Here is an 18,170-nt window from a genome sequence, read left to right as displayed (position 1 = left end):
GAAGACTGGGAAATAACAGATTTTTCTTTTCTCATTTTTCTTTCCTAAAGGAAAAATGCACATTCAGAAGCTCACAGCAATGGCCACTCACCATGTAGCTTGAAAAAAGTATTTATTTTCCAGCTGCACAGACTACCTTATGGAGACGATCAATCCAGCAGTGCCAGGGTGGCCCTCAGCTCTTCAAGATGCCCAAGATGAATGCCATATCTACTCCCCATTTTTCTGATGTACCTGTTCATCCGCTCTCCCCCAGAGGCCCTGAATACCACAGGTACTAAGCTGCTTCATTAAGGGTACATCACATGGATCAGTGAGTACGTTCAGAGGGCATAAAAGAACTCAGCATAGTATGTTACTGCATTCCATATGAAGCCACAGGAAATGATGAGACAGAAAAAACAAAATTAAATGTAAATAAAAGTTTATAAATGTTCTCATAAAAAATTAAAGCCCTTAATTCTCCATTTTGAGGCTTGAAATCAGTATAGAAAGCACACAACTGATGGATATTTACACTAGTACTAAGAATGGAGCATTATATAATATGACAAATATTTTCAATTAAAAAAAGAGTAAAGCAAACAAGAGAAGAGTATAGATACTAATCCACTTAATGAGTTTGTCACATAACAGTCATATGTCAGTAGCCTGATTTCTATGGCATTTGATTTCTATGGATTTCTGTAGCAGTTTCTCTATGTGCTTAATCTTGAGAGGTCTAACATTTTTCTGAGTTTAACCTTAAGTTTCAAAATAGATGTTCGCCTTCAACAAGCCAGATTACCATTTGAATTAGACCACACAAAGATCCTTTAATAAGGGATCTTTATCTTACACAAGGCAGAAAAAAATTACTGAAAGAAATCTTTCCCCAAACATTTTCACGGCACAGATTCCAATTAACATAACCATCCCCAGACAATGAATATTATATTCACCCAGAAAATCAAAGTAAAATATTACAAAGGTATTCTAAAGATTCTAAGAATATATTCCCAAGTTTTTAAAAAAATGAATTCATGAAAATGTGGAAACAAAAATTTGTAAACAGTAGTTAATTTTTCAGAGTAAAATTGTGCCTTTTAATAATATTTTTTGAAAACTTGATTCCCAATTTCTATATATATATAATGAAATTTTCTTTCAACTCTTGCCATGTTTTGACTCATCACATTCATTCATTCATTTGTTCATTCTTTCATTATGAGAAGTTTGAAGGTTCCTTTTCTTTGATAGTAAAAGAAAAAAAATTCAACTGGCTAGGCCAGAAATCTCCAAAAAAGATTCCCTCAGGGAAGAGGGAAGCCACAGTCAGTCTTTAAATTAATATACAATCATAAAACCCAGCTCTCCTCTGTGCATTTCTGCCCTGTCACGTAAGTCTGGTTTGTTTTCATGCCTGACCCAAAGGAGATCACTCAAAAAATAGAGAATTCACTGACAAGTTAGAGAAGAAAAAGAATTTGACATCACTCAAATCAGCAAACCTAGTCATAATGTTCTTAAACGTGCCTGGCAAATTCAGTAGCATTTAGGAAGATCTGCCCCGACCGTCCTCGAAAAGTGAACACACCTTGTGTGTTGTCAGAATAGCCCAAAGCATGGGGCACCTGGGTGGTTCAGTCGGTTAAGTGTCTGACTTTGGCGCAGGTCTTGATCTCAGGGCCCTGGCATCAAGCCCAGCATCGGGCACCTCATTCAGTGGAGAGTCTGCTCGCCCCTTTCCCTCTGTCCCTCCCCCAGCTTGTGCTCTCTCTCAAATAAATAAATAAAATCTTTGAAAAAATAGCCCAAAGCACAGGCAGGAGGTATATGTGCACCCTCTGTGTCTAAAGCATGGTGGTTATGACAGGATCACTGCTCTGTTGTTTTTTTCTACATCATTCCCACACACAATTTCTCTCAGAGAGAAGAGGGACTAGGGCTGAAGGAGAACGCCTGGTGTGTTAGAGTTAGACTTGCAGGTAACATACAGTCTTCTGGAAAGATGTTAAGCAAAGGGTCCATGCTGTCGGTTTCCATTATGTATTTATTTCTGCCACTAATGGTTTCACAAAGGATTTGGTTCCCACAGGCCATGGGGAAAATCTTACAAGGGGAATCAGAATTCTGACATTATCAAATTTGAATGCTTAACTACCCTACAGTGAAAAGTAGTCTTTCTCCATATGCATGTATATGTGTGTGTAAAATATAACAAGAATTCTGTAATCACCATGATTCTGCTACTTATTAAGAATTATGCTATGGCTCCCAAATAAAAAGTTCATCAAGATAAAAAGCTTCTGCACAGCAAAGGAAACAGTCAACAAAACAAAGAGGCAACCCACAGAATGGGAGAAGATATTTGCAAATGACACTACAGATAAAGGGCTGGTATCCAAGATCTATAAAGAACTTCTCAAACTCAACACCCCAAAAACAAATAATCAAGTCCAAAAATGGGCAGAAGATATGAAAAGACACTTCTCTGAAGAAGACATACAAATGGCTAACAGACACATGAAAAAATGTTCATCATCATTAGCCATCAGGGAAATCCAAATCAAAACCACATTGAGATACCACCTTACACCAGTTAGAATGGCAAAAATGGACAGGGAAAGAAACAACAAATGTTGGAGAGGTTGTGGAGAAAGGGGAACCCTCTTACACTGTTGGTGGGAATGCAAGTTGGTACAGCCACTTTGGAAAACAGTGTGGAGGTTCCTCAAAAATTTAAAAATAGAGCTACCCTATGACCCAGCAATTGCACTACTGGGTATTTACCCCAAAGACATAGATGTAGTGAAAAGAAGGGCCATATGCACCCCAATGTTCATAGCAGCAATGTCTGCAATAGCCAAACTGTGAAAAGAGCCGAGATGCCCTTCAACAGATGAATGGATAAAGAAGATGTGGTCCATATATACAATGGACTATTAATCAGCCATCAGAAAGGATGAATACCCAACTTTTACATCAACATGGATGGGACTGGAGGAGATTATGCTAAGTGAAATAAGTCAAGCAGAGAAAGTCAATTATCATATGGTTTCACTTATTTGTGGAACATAAGGAATAGCATGGAGGACATTAGGAGAAGGAAGGGAAAAAGGGGGGGGGGGCGGATTGGAGGGAGAGATGAACCAGGAGAGACTATGGACTCTGAGAAACAAACAGGGTTTTAGAGGGGAGGGGGGAGGGGGGATTGGTTAGCCTGGTGATGGGTATTAAGGAGGGCACGTACTGCATGGAGCATTGGGTGTTATACGAAAACAATGGATCGTGGATCACATCAAAAACTGATGATGTACTGTATGGTGACTAACATAACATAATAAAATTAAAAACAAAAAACAAAAAAAAACAAGGTATCAGGGCACTTGGGTGGCTCAGTCGTTAAGCGTCTGCCTTCGGCTCAGGTCATGATCCCAGGGTTCTGGGATCGAGCCCCGCATCAGGCTCCCTGCTCAGCGGGAAGCCTGCTTCTCCCTCTCCCACTCCCCCTGCTTGTGTTCCTTCTCTCGCTGTGTCTCTCTCTGTCAAATAAATAAATAAAATCTTAAAAAAAAAAAAAATACAAAAAACAAAAACAAGGTATCAAATACTGTAAATCATTTTTTAGCCAATTTTCAGCTAAAACATAACTCTACAAAATGACATTTTTCTTCCAGATAAATAAAAGTTTAACATGTATCAAACTATTAAAAAAAAAAAAGTTCAAATAAAAGTCAATGGGAAGAGGAGAGCAGGGGAGAGCAATAACCAGAGTATGCCAAGCCTGATTGTATAGCACATTTTAAAATCAGCCCAGTTCTGACTTTATGATAATCTCCATGGTTTAGATTAGTTATATTCAAGAAGTAGTATTTTGGGCACTAAATTCACTTTTGAGTTACTAAATTAAAAAATGTTGTAAGGAAGCAGGACTTAATGAATAAATCAAGTCATTCAAAACTGTGTAATTCAAATATAAATTGGAGCGCCTGGGTGGCTCAGTCGGTTGAGCATCTGACTCCTGATGTCAGCTCAGATCATGAGATCAAGCCCTGCATCGGGCTCCATGATTCTAAGGTCCTATCTCTCCCTTTCTTTCTGCCCTTCCCGCTACCCTCTCCAAAATAAAAAAATATATAAATTAAAATATTGCATTTTAAAAGTATGTTCATTCTATTTTGTTATACCAGTACACACAAGAACAGGAATATATTCTGAGAAAAAAAGATCACCATAAGACCACAGGATACAAAAAACATTCTAAAACTACTCCATATCACACACTGGTTAAGAGTAAGGGTTGCAGGACCCTCAGAGAAATGGCTAATTCAAGTCTGGAGCAGGAAATAGATAAGATGAACCTGGAACATCCTGTCATACCAGGAAAACAAGGAAGCTATCAAAGGCTTCTAGGGTCTTATTTAAAAAACTCAGGAATCACCATGAAAAAGCTCTCTCTGGTCAATCTTAGAAAACTCCAAGCATTTATCTTACCTTTCCTGTACAAACTGTACCTCAGGTTAACCAAAGAGTTGATGACGTAAAGATCTTTTTACTGAAGAGTTTCAGCTAATTGAGAAGGAAGGAAAGACTTCCCGTAACACCATTTTGCCATCCCTATTGAAATAATGGATTCAGGAAATGATCAACAATGGTTGCTAACACCAACTAATTCATAACCTGATAGGGATGGAGTTTTATAATAAATGGACCAGAGTGGTAATACTTAAGAAGAGAAAGAACCACAGTGCTTCCTGATGGACTATAATAGTAAGTCCATAACACTATCCATGAAGTATTTTTCCCCCAAATTGAACTTGAATCTGATCTGAAACAAGATCACAGGAGCATGTTAAACACTAGGGGGAGGATCCATTTACACTCACTTGCCAGGTGACTTCATCCCGTCTCAGGGCTTTAAATCTCTCTATATCCTATTAACTCCAAAAATTAAATGTCTAGCATCAACCATTCCCCTGAATGCCAGACTCATATCCAACTGCCTACTTTACATCTTCCTTTGGATGTCAGTTGGCACCTCGAACAAGAGAACCCTTGCTCCCCGCCCAGAACCCACTCCTCTCCCAGCATCTGCTTTCTCAGCAGATGGCACCACACTATGCCATCTTCCTCTCAGGCCCCACATCCAATCCATCGGAAGAGCCCACTGGCCCTTCCTTTAAATATTTCTTTTTGCCATTGGCACTATTACTGCACAAGCAACCTTTATCTCCTTGCTGAGATAACCGGTCTCCTGATTTCCATTTGGACCAAAGCAGCTAGAGTGATCTTTTTTTTTTTTTTAAAGATTTTATTGGGCGCCTGGGTGGCTCAGTTGGTTAAGCAACTGCCTTCGGCTCAGGTCATGATCCTGGAGTCCCGGGATCGAGTCCCGCATTGGGCTCCCTGCTCGGCAGGGAGTCTGCTTCTCCCTCTGACCCTCCTCCCTCTCATGCTCTCTCTCATTCTCTCTCTCTCAAATAAATAAATAAAATCTTTAAAAATAAATAAATAAATAAATAAAGATTTTATTTATTTATTCATGAGAGACAGAGAAAGAGAGAGAGGCAGAGGGAGAAGCAGGCTCCCCAAGGGGCAGGGAGCCCAATGCGGGACTCAATCCCAGGACCCTGGATCATGACCTGAGCTGAAGGCAGACCCAGGCACCCTAGAGTGATCTTTTAAACATAAATCAGATCCTGTCATTCTCCCAGTGGCTTCCCAACATTGTTCTATCGCCATGCCACAAGGCCTTGTCAAACCAGGCCCATATTATTGTTCCGTTCTCATTTTCTATAACTTTTTCCTTTACAAATTACACTCCAATCTAGAGATCTTGTTGTTATTCCTAGAATACTAAAACCTTCCATCCTGAAGTTCTTGCATTGCTATTCCCTCAATCTGGAAAACTCGATCTCTTTATTTTGTTCAGGTCTCACCCCAAATGTCCTTCTCTCAGAGAGGCCTTTCCTGATCACATTAACTGAAACAGCCCCACCTGGCTGTCATTGATCTATCCTCTTACTCTGCTTCATTTTTCATCACTGTACTTATCTCTACCTGACAGTAGATTACACACTTATGTACTTTCTGTCTCCCAACTAGAATGTACGTTTCATGAGCACAGTGGCTATTTTATTGGTGTTACGGTGTAATGGTGTTATATTCACTGTTATATTCCAAGAGTACATTTAGTAGCCACTCAAATATATATTAAATGAATACAGCAATTAATTAGGAAATAACTTGTTCAGAGTCTATCTTCTCTGATAAACTGTAAACTCGAGGAAGTGAGCAAGCCCAGGCCTGACACAGCGTACACTCTATCTCATTTGAGTGAACAAAGAACCAGAGGTGACACACTGCATCCAACATCTCCACATGTCTAAAACCCATCTCTCAAGACTTTGTCCAATTGGCTTGGATTTTCTGTAACTCAGAGTCCACTGCACAGTCTCCCCAGTTCCTCCCCAACCTCCACTACCTGCCCCAGGCAAGAGTAATTTCTCCCTTTTCTGAAGTCCCAAAGCAATTCTTATGTACCCCTTCTCTGGCACTTCACAATTTCATCACTGTATTAGTGTTATCTACATACAGGATTTACCTCATCTGTTAACACTATATGCTCGCCAGTTGTAGCTTATATATCTTTGTATATTCTATAGCAACTTGTATAATCAATCTAGGTGCTCCATATTTGATAAGTAAACAGGTAGATAAATGGGCTAAAAAAATGAAAAAATGAATATAAAAGACAATCGGAATGCAAAAGAACGTTCAGAACAGTTTCCAGACACAAGAGTATGTGGGTTGGAAACCAGTAGCTCAATTTTCCTTACATCTGTAAAATAAGAGGCCTTCTTCTGTGGAATTGACCTTGAAAATGTTGAAAAGTCCAGTTCAGTGGTTCTCAACTCTGAAGTTTAGCAGATGCCTCTGAGAATCAGACGAAAGCTGTAAACCCTTCCTCCACAGAAAAATGCACATCTACAAATAGAAAGAAAACATTCCACAAGCAAGCACAAGAGAGGAGAGTCAAGGGTCTGGTGTCGAAGGCCACCAGTTCAGGTCGGTCAATATTTTGGAGCTCTGGGCTCAGAGAGAAAGGAAGTGGGCCTGAGGAAAATGGATTTATTACTGACCTGTTAACTGAGGACTTTAAAAATTCCTCTGGGTTCCTCCACAGACCTGAGAGTGAGGCAGCTGACTGCACTTATTATTCCGAGTGCATGCTGCACCTGGGATTATTCTCCCTTGGAGGTTTAGTCTAGTCTCTGGAGGACAGGACAGAAACGGATTAGTGAGGGAAGCAAATCACTGGGTCACACAGAACTTTGTCACTCTCAGTCTTATTCCATGAACAGGGTAGGATGAGCATCACATAAACCCTGCTAATAAAAATAAACAAGGAAAATATACGCAGATATCAACTGGGGCATAGAAATATGAAATAAGTATCACTTGAAGCTACGAAAAATGCTCAAGAAATAATAGCACTCTACAATACTTAATAATTTTGATTTCCTTAAACCCTCCCTCCCAAACACAAATGCACATACACATACACACAGAAATGTCTGTCAGATATACCCTTCAGTTAGTTTTACCAAGGATAAGTCTGTCCTCTACCTATTGTCTCCTTTTAGAAAGTAAAACTGGGGACAGAGTGGTGTGGCTGTGCGAGGAGAGAAAAAGATGGATGATCCCATTTCTCCATCAGGCTATAACCCTTATGCTCTGTGGGATGGAGAGCAGTAATCTGGCCTTTTCAGTAGTACCAAGGAGGAACCCTGACAACCATTAGGATGAAATTAAGGGGAGGCCATGAGAAGTTTACCATTGAAAGGAATAGGAAAGAGGCCTAAGCCCAGAATCTTGAGTTCAGAGCACATGAGAGAAAGAGACACACCTTTTGGAAAAGGAGGGTGGGTGTAGCATGACTTTTGTACTTTAAGAGAGATATAACCCCTGTGTTAGCAAAGAAATGACAAAATGCTTTGTAGAATCCCCCTACTTCGAAGACGAGAATGTTTGTTGAATCAGAGACCCTATGAAACTGTGTAAGTGGAAAATGGCTAAGGAAGACACTACTCTAAAAGCCTGGCAGAATTTTAGGAAATAATATATGAGAAAATATAAGAAAACACGTATTAAACATAAAAAGCAATGCCACAAAAAATAATAAGTTCGGGGCGCCTGGGTGGCTCAGTTGGTTAAGCGACTGCCTTCGGCTCAGGTCATGATCCTGGAGTCCCGGGATCGAGTCCCGCATCGGGCTCCCTGCTTGGCAGGGAGTCTGCTTCTCCCTCTGACCCTCCTTCTCATGCTGTCTCTCATTCTCTCTCTCTCTCAAATAAATAAATAAAATCTTTAAAAAAAAAAAATAAAAAAAATAAAAAAAATAAAAAAAATAAAAAAAAATAATAAGTTCAACTCCAGTAAAATAATTTTTTTCCTAAGATAATATATTATCCTAAGATGATATAAAAGAAATTTTATTTTTTTAAGATTTCATTTATTTATTTGAGAGAGCAGAGGGGGGAGGGCAGAGGAAGAAAGAGACTCCCTGCTGAGCAGGGAGCCCGACGTGGGGCTCCATCCCAGGACCCTGGAATCATGACCTGAGCCAAAGGCAGATGCTTAGCTGACTAAGCCACCCAGGCACTCCTAAAAGAAATTTTAAAGATAAGCCATAGATGTGCTCATATCCAGAATACATAAAAAAACTCCCATAGCTCAATGAAAGATAGACAATCCAACAGAGAAATGGGGAAAAGGCTTAAAGGCACTTTACAAAATAGCCTAATAGCCAATAAAGATGGAAAAGTGCTCAGCCTCATGAGTCATCAGAGAAATGCAAATTAAAACTATAATGAGATATCACTATAAACCTACAGATAGGCAAAAACTAAAAATCCAGACAATACCAAATGTTAGCAAGAATGTACAACAATACACTGCTGGTCTGCTTGTAAACTGTCCAGTGAAGTAGAAAACAGAACCACTGGATTCCTGCGCAGGCTTACACCAATACGCTGTCCTGCCTCCATCCAGATTCTGACAGGTGAACACATGAAAAAAGAGAAGACAGGGATGCCTGGGTGGCTCAGTCGGTTAAGCGTCTGCCTTTGGCTCAGGTCATGATCCCGCAGTCCTGGGATCGAGCCCCACATCGTGTTCTCTGCTCAGCAGGGAGCCTGCTTCTCCCTCTGCCCCTCACCCTGCTTGGGCTCTCTCTCTCTCAAATAAACAAATAAAATCTTTTAAGATTTTATTTGTTTATTTGATAGAAAGAGAGAGACACAGCAAGAGAGGGAACACAAGCAGGGGGAGTGGGAGAGGGAGAATCAGGCTTCCCGCTGAGCAGGGAGCCCGATGTGGGGCTCGATCCCAAGAACCTGGGATCATGTCCTGAGCTAAAGACAGACCCTTAACAACTGAGCCACCCAGGCATCCCATAAACAAATAAAATCTTTAAAAAAAAGAGAGAGAGAGAGAAGACAAAATTGGGAAAGGACATTTGTGCCAAGGGAAGGAGATAAAATGCAAATTTGCCTTTAGTAAAGGCAAGTAACGGTGACAAAGTACAGTAAGAGTGAGAAAGAAGGATGAAGAAGCAGATGCAAAGAGACCCGAATGCCAATTTAATGAGTCTGGTCTTTAGCATAAAGTTAATGAAGTGGGGAAGTAGGAAAAAGTGGTAAAAATCAGGAACTCTAGTCAACACAACTGGGCTTGCATCACGGCTCTGCCACTTACTAGCGATAGCACTTTGGGAAAGTTATTTAATCTCTTTGAATCTGTTTTATTATCTTTAAAATGAGGACAAGAGTATCCAATATTATAAGGTCATTGTGGAACTGGCAATTTATGAAAAATCTCTTTGCACAGGTGTCTGGAGTTTAATATTTGTTTAAGGGAAAACAAATCTAGTCCTTAAACCCAAAAAGTTGAAGGTGGTGAGGAACATCCAGGTGGTAGCTGGAAATATAGGTCTGGAGATGGGAAGAGTGTACTGGAAGGCAGAAACTGAAAGATTAGGGAGCTAAACACAGTGCGATGACAATTAAGCAAATGTGTCCGAGGGCCACGTAACAACTGAAAAGAGAAGCTGAGAATAGAGCCCTGAGAAGAGACTCATTTTTTTTTTAAAGATTGTTTTAAATTTATTTATTTTTGAGAGAGAGAGACGGAGCCAGCATAAGTGGGGGAGAGGGTCAGAGGGAGAAGCAGACTCCCTGCTGAGCAGGGAGCCCAATGCAAGACTCGATCCCAGGACCCTGGGATCATGACCTGAGCTGAAGGCAGATGCTTAACCAACTGAGCCACCCAGGTGCCCCAAAAAAGACTCATTTAGAGAGGGTTCAACAAGGAACATGAGTTAGTGAAGCAGAGAGAATTTAAATATAATTATGAATATGTTAAACACTAAGGCTTTTATTGTGACTCTTCATGCTCTTTTTTTTTTTTTTTTTTTTTTTTTAAGAAGGCTCCAAGCCCAGCATGGAGCCCAACGCCAGGCTTGAACTCACAACCCTGGGCTGAGATCAGAGTCAGATGCTTAAACAACGACGAGCCACCCAGGCACCCCACCACTCCTCATACTCTTCATGCACAATCTTCCCTGTGCATTTCACATATTAACTGATTTGATCCCACAAAGACCCTGATTGATACATGGAAGAGTAATTATGTCCATCTCAAAGAGGAAAAAATAGCTCTTAAATGGCAGAGCTGTGACATGCACACAGATCTAGGATTCTACATCCAGTGCCCTTAGTCCTGGACACTCCTATGGGAGATTTCCCGCCAAGAGAGTGAGCTTTGCACATACAGCTCCCACCACGAACATCCATTGCATGAAATGCCTCTACGTCTTTTGCCAGCCGGAAAATACTCAAAATTCAAGATCCAGCTCTTGGGTGAATGCTCCTCTGAGTAACCTCCCTCTCTTAAGAAAAACGTTCTATTTCTTTCCTTTGTTCCGCTGCTATTCCTTAATTATTCTTTCATTATAAGATTTCTTGATCAGGCTATATTCCATTTATTTGTTTGTATATTTCTCTCTTCCATCAGACAGCAAACCACATCACATTCATTTTTTATATTCCCCTGAGGATTCTAAGATGCTTGGCATTTAAAACATGCTCAATAAATATTTGTTTCCTTTTCTTCCAAAGAAAATGAGAAAGACTTGAATCAATTATAAAAGAAGCATTCTTTAAAAAATTACAAGAAATGAGTAAAATAACTACCAAGCAGCAAGAGCCAGCTAAATTCAGATGCCTGTCTACTTGATAACTGCAATATTCTGCACTGCCCTCCGTGGACGCACTGTCTGCAAACCAGGACAAAGTCATCAGTTACTTTATCACAGGTGAAACTTATCACCATAAGAAGCAAATATAAATACAAAAGCAGGGAGCCCAATGCAAGACTCGATCCCAGGACCCTGGGATCATGACCTGAGCTGAAGGCAGATGCTTAACCAACTGAGCCACCCAGGCTGAGTGAATGAGTATGAGTAAATCTGGAAGACATTTAAATAAATGCACTTTTCTAAAATAATTCTAGGCCTTCATACCTAAATTACAACTCCGGTTTCAATATAACCATAAACTTCATTCCCCAATTTGAAAACAATAGTTTTAGCAAGAAAAATCGCAAATGCCTCCAGGGGTATTTCCAGATTGCCGCAGAGTTGTGAAGTACCAATCCATCCCTCAGAAAGGTACATTTACATCACCTGCAAAGCACAAGTGAAACTAACCAGAATCAAGCAACTAGTCACTTTGATATTGATTAGATGTCTCTTTCCCTTCCTTTTATAATTAATATAACGTATTTCAAAACTGAGGAGCAACAGAAAGAATTCCTGTAATGAAACAAGTCCAATGGAATCCTAAATAAAACTGCCAAGTAACATTTTCATCATGCTGGCTTACCGAAATTCCAAGCATGAAACATTTCATAGTTTTCCCGTTTACTGATAAAGGAAAACCCTTCCTTAAACATAAAAGTCATCTTTGAAAAGTGCTATGTTACCTCTTATAAAAAAAAAGAGCAAGTCCATATTAGCACTGGAAACTTCTGTTCCAAGCAAATAAATTCTATTACATTCCCCGGGGGCAGGGGGTTACTACCCACTTGGTATAACGGAGCTTTTCCAAAAGATTTACATATACCTATGTCTCCAGGCGCGTTCTGCTCTAAGGGCTGTTTACGACAGTGTCGGCTGGAGGCTATGTGGAAGGACATAATGCCCTGCCTTCCCCACTACCTGAGCCTCTGATTCAGAGCTAATGCATGTCGGGCGCCTGGGTGGCTCAGTTGGTTAAGCCACTGCCTTCGGCTCAGGTCATGATCCTGGACTCCCGGGATCGAGTCCCGCATCGGACTCCCTGCTCGGCGGGGAGTCTGCTTCTCCCTCTGACCCTCCCCCTTCTCATGCTCTCTCTCTATCTCATTCTCTCTCTCAAATAAATAAATAAAATCTTAAAAAAAAAAAAAAAAAGAGCTAATGCATGTCATGAAGTCCACCTAGGAGCTGCTTTTCATTTTTTGGCTCCTCTGGCTGGGCTTAAATGACAGCACTCACTTGCCACACATGTTTTAACAAACTTTCAAATCCCTTAATGGTACACTTGGGACACAGTATAATACACTGTTCAGGAAATACTTTGGAGCCAAGAAAAGCAATTGATATTTCCACAGGGAGTTCTTGACAAGGCTTGCCAATAAGCTTCTTTCATTATAAAGTATGACCATGGACATATCATTTTAAAGACATATTACATTCTTAAAGGCATATGTGTTATTGGGAACTTTGTTTGCCTAAGGTAGTTCATTCAAAAGTACCTTTTTATTTAGTTTACAGGAACAGAACAAACTATTTCCATTCTACTGGTTACTCAGGCAAAAAATTCTTTACCTTTTTTAATCAATCAACTCCTTCCTCCCTTCTCTCTCTCTCTCTCTCTCACACACACACACACACACACACACACACACACACATATATACACCCACACCCCACCATCACATCTGTTAGCTCATCCTATCAACTCTATCTCCATGGCTACCATGACCACCACCCTAGTTCAGGCCCCATCATCTGTCACCTGAATATAGGTAAAAGCCTCGTAAGGGGTCTCCCTGCTTCTACTCTCTCACCCTTTCCGTCTGTTCCCAACACAGCAGAGTGAGCCTATGAAATGTAAGCCCTATCATGTCAAATTCTTTGCTCTAAATCCTCCAAGGCTTTCCACCTCCATTAGAGCTAAAACTCAAATACTGACTGATACACAGGCCCTCCCTGACCCATACTCCTACCCCATGAGCCCTCTGACCTCATCACCAGCTACTCTTCTGCTTCAGCTCTTTGCTATTCCTTGAACATGGCAGGTACATATTTGCTGTTCCCCAAGATCTCCACAAGGATAGCTCCCTCACTTCTTTCCATTCTTACTCAAAGTCACCTTCTCAAGGAGGCCCTCTTTGGTTGCCCTATTTAAAATTTCAACCCCAGGGGTGCCTGGGTGGCGCAGCTGGTTAAGCATCCGACTCTGGGTTTTGGCTCAGGTCGTATTCTCATGGTCATGAGATCGAGCCTCACATCCAGCCCTGCACTCAGTGTGGAGTCTGCTTGAGGTTCTCTCTCCCTCTCCGTCTGCCCCTCCCACATGCCCTCTCTTTCTCTAAAATAAATAATCTTTAAAAAATAAAATAAATAAAATCTCAACCCCATCCCCAAAACACGTATCTCTCTTATTTATTTTCCCCTTTAGTACTAATCACTATTGAGCATGCTACACATAGTATTTTATTTACACCATTATATCTTTCCCAGTGAAACGCAAACTCCACAAAGGCAAGGACTTGGCCTGTTTGCTCACTATTATATTCCCAGCACTTAATATGGTACCTAACATAGTGCCTCCTATATGATCCCATCTTAAAGTGTTACTATCACCTTAAACTCAAAACATCAAAAACCACTCTGGTCTTCCCCTCAAAGCACTCCCCTTTCCTGTTCTTTCTCTTTCCAACACCATTACCACTTTCTTCCCGGCCTTGCAAACTCAAAACCTCACAACCACATTGACTCTTCCCAATTGCTGAACATACTGCTTCCCCAAATCCTTCACTTGTCTTTTTACAAGTGCTCTTATATCTCTACAAATTCCCTGGTATTCTCATGCTCCATCTTACCAAAAAAAGAAAAAAAGAAAGAAAGAAAAGAAAAATCTGATTAAATTACCTTCTTATTCAAAAATTTTCCATGGGTTTCCCTTCCCTAGAGAAACTAATTTTCTGTTTTGGGGCTTACCATTCAAAGATCTTTTGAATGTCCACTGACCTTTTTAGACCATTTGAATCTTACCTGCCAATCCCTTCTACTATATACCATTCACAGGCCACTGCAACTTCTTCCCTCGCTTAGATCACAACTCAAAAACAGGCTTCTATCAACTTAGAACAGCAGGATCTGTCTCCCTCTATTTATCTGTGACTGCAGTAAGGAAAACTAATACAACTCCCTTTAAAAATGGTTCAATTTTGTTTTAAATATTTTTTAAAGATTTTATTTATTTGACAGAAAAAGACACAGCGAGAGAGGGAACACAAGCAGGGGGAGTGGGAGAAGGAGAAGCAGGCTTCCCGCTGAGCAGGGAGCCCGATGTGGGGCTCGATCCCAGGACCCTGGGGACTATGACCTGAGCCGAAGGCAGACGCTTAATGACTGAGCCACCCAGGCGCCCCTGTTTTAAATATTTTAAGAAAAAAAGGTAAAAGGGCTCTTGCAGAAATGATCTGTATCTGTCAAGGAGCAGATCAAGCTGCGCAGGCTTGGTTTGTAGGAGAGGAAGAGCGCAAAAGTCTGACTAGTCAGGGTTTAGGGTCTCTGGACACTGTTCCTAAGAGATCATGGTACTTGAAACAGAATTATGGGTGTCCTGTGTCATGTACCCTCACTCCTCTTCTGCACGGCCACTGCAAGCAACTAACCAACCACAACCTAACTCCGGTACAACCAAGCCTCTTGACCTAGTCACCAAGGAGAGAAAGAAGCAGATATGCTTCACCTTAGAGGAGACATAGTTCACAAAACACAGTAGAATCCAACTAGAGTAATTTTGGTAGCAAGGTATTAAATATTTTGATGCCAGAAATGAGCAGAGAGATAGGGAATAGAATTTGGCAGAATGTCTCACCAAGTTCTGAAGCTCAGACACAAATACAGAAAAGTCAAACAAGAAGCTGGATAGAAGCAAATCTGGGAAAGCAGACCCTAGGGAAGAGTTCCCAAGAAAGAACCGGATGAAAGACCTTCCAAGAACAGAGTCTATGGAAGGAATAATCATTGAGATTTAGTGAAAGAATGTATACAGGCACATGTAACTCTGTACATAGTGACTGCTTTCTTTTGAATCTGAATCTTTACTGTATTTTTGACCTAAGTCTCTAAAACATACTCAATGTATTAATAATGACTAATTTAGCAACAAGAAATGAAAAAACAACTTGAATTGGCTCTTTTTAAGTAACTTATTAGCTTATATAATTGAATCTACCTATCAGATTGTGAGGCTCACCTGGTATTTGTGAGAGAGAGAGAGAGGTGTGTGTGTGTGTGTGTGTGTGTGTGTGTGTGTGTGTGTGAATTCAGATGCCCTCAATATTAGCTCCATTACCAGGGCAGCCTCCTCCTGATAGTGTAAAGAAGGATTCCAGTAGCTTCAGAATTATATCCTATCTTCTTAGAGACCCGGTGTGGGGGGGAGGGGGGGAAGGGAGCAATTCTTACACAGATGCTCCGCAAATAAGTCCCAGGAGTACCCTGCTTGGGTTGATTGGGGTCGCATGCCCATTCATGAATCAATCACTAGGACAAGGAGGTGGACTAGACTGATACATCCCCGTATCTGAGAAATGTGGCCAATTTTTCAATCCTAGTAAAAAAATAAAGCTAAAGTCTCCTTAGAAATGCTCAAAGTATGGGGGCACCTGGGTGGCTCAGTCGGTTAAGCATCTGACTCTTGATCTCAGCTCAGGTCTTATCTCAGGGTCATGAGTTTAAGCACCGTGTTGTGCTCCACGCTGGGCATGGAGCCTACAAAAGAAAGAAAGAAAGAGAAAAAGAGAGAGAGAGAGAGAGAGAGAAAGAGAAAGAAAGAAAGAAAGAAAGAAAAGAAAGAAAGAAAGAAAGAAAGAAAGAAAGAAAGAAAGAAAGAAAGAAAGAAAGAAAGAAAGAAAAAGAAAGAAAGAAAGAAAGAAAGAAATGTTCAAAGTAGGGCTCTTTTTTAAAAAAACAATTATCTGTATTTCTTCACAGAAGCCTACTGATATAATTTCCAACTGTTTCCCTGAATCAAGGATCATTCCCCTTTCAGAATCATAACAATTTTTGATATGAAATCAAAGCAGGGATGTAACATCATGCAGGAAAGAAAATACCCAAAAAGTTTAAACAACATGGTCATGAATGTAGAGCAAATGTCAAATGAAGATTATTTGTATTTAAAATTTTTACATGTATAGACAGAGCTGCAGTATCTGACCTCAGATTCCTTCACATCACACCAATCTCCAGCAAAATGGATTTCACATCCTTGACATACTTCAATATCCTGGACCTCACTGAAAAATAAGCTCAATTTGCAGACCATTTCAGAAAACCACACAGTATACAATGAAAATTTTTCAGAACAAGAGAGATTCAGAACATTAATATAAGGGGTACAACCCAAGAGCCTAATGATGTTCCATACAGACAGTTTACTATTAGCAGATTAACCACAATCATCTAAAAAGTCAGCCAACATCTGAACTACCACCTTCATATACTGATAATAAAAACTGAAACCACATTTCTCTGATTAGTGGTTGCTGGCATACTGTAAACTCTGTACGTACTGCTAGATTTTAAAATGATTTAAAGTACAGCCAATTCTAAAAATCTACTTGTGTCTGCAATTATCCTTTCCTTCTTCTCGCCTGAAGCCACAGACAGAGCGATCTAGCTTTGAATACTGTTTCTTGCCTTGAGGGCTTTGCTTACTGGGTAATACCTCCCCCCCAACACTATTTCATTTCTCCCTCCCTCTCTATGATAAACCTTTCCAATATCCACATGGCGATGTTCTCTATCATTTCCATTCTTTGAAAACATTCTCATAAAACAGGAGTAGTTATATTAATATCAGAGTCAAATTTTTTTAAAAAAGGTATTACAGGGGTCAAGGAAGAATATTTTGTGTTAATGAAAGAGCCAATGCATTAGTAAAATATAATGTTTGTAAATGTATATGCACCTAATAAAAATGCCTCAAACTGGATGAAGCAAAAACTGACAAAAGTAGAGGGAGAAATAAACAAATCCCCAATCATAGATATTTAACCAAATAAAAATAAAACAATATACATATATATAAAAACAACATTTACACATGTCAAAGGACTTTATTTTTTCAAAGGACTTTCATTCATATTCTATAGAGTCTTAAGTCATTAATACAAGGACAAACCAATTTAATAATTGGGTAAAAGACTGGCCCAGACGTTTCAGAAAAGACTATATATAAATGGCCAATGAATACACACCAAAAAACTGTTCAAGCATCATTCTGTCATCAGGGAAATGCAAAACAAAAGATAACAAACAACTACAACAACAAAAATCAATACTCCTTTGGGCCCACCGAAATGGTTTAAAACTATACTACTATGTCCTGCTGAGGATGTGGAAAAACTGATTCTCTCATACATTTTTAATAGGAGTAAAAAATGGTACAACTACCCTGGGAAACAGCTTCATGGTTTCTTATAAAGACAAACACGCTTACTGTATGATCCAGCGATTCTACTTCTGGCTATTTAACCAAGAGAAATAAAAACATATGTCTATACAAAGACATGTCCAGCAGTAGTCACAGAAGTTTTATTCTTAAAGGTCAAAAAAATGAAAATAATCCAAGTGTCCTTCAACTGGTGGATGGGTAAACAAACTCTGGGACATCTATACAGTGGAATAGTATTCAACAATATGGATGGATCTCAAATGCATTATGCTAAGAGAAAAAGGCCAGACTCAAAATAATTCCATTTATATGACATTTCTACAAAAGGCAAACCCATAGGGACATAAAACAGATTAGTGATTGGCAAGGGCTGTGGGGTAAGAGGAA

The 18,170-nt window shown here is 40.0% G+C and overlaps 1 protein-coding gene across 3 annotated transcripts in view; it reads right to left on the bottom strand.

Annotated features, from left to right (window-relative positions):
• The window catches only part of DIS3L2 (DIS3 like 3'-5' exoribonuclease 2), a 351,578-nt gene that overhangs the window by 231,198 nt on the left and 102,210 nt on the right, over nt 1–18,170 (bottom strand). The gene's annotated exons all lie outside the window — the stretch shown is intronic.

Source organism: Halichoerus grypus, chromosome 4 (assembly GCF_964656455.1).
Source record: "Halichoerus grypus chromosome 4, mHalGry1.hap1.1, whole genome shotgun sequence".
NCBI classification, from domain to species: Eukaryota; Metazoa; Chordata; class Mammalia; order Carnivora; family Phocidae; genus Halichoerus; species Halichoerus grypus.
Note: the sequence above shows the minus strand (reverse complement) of the source record. Positions and strands in the feature narration are given on the sequence as shown.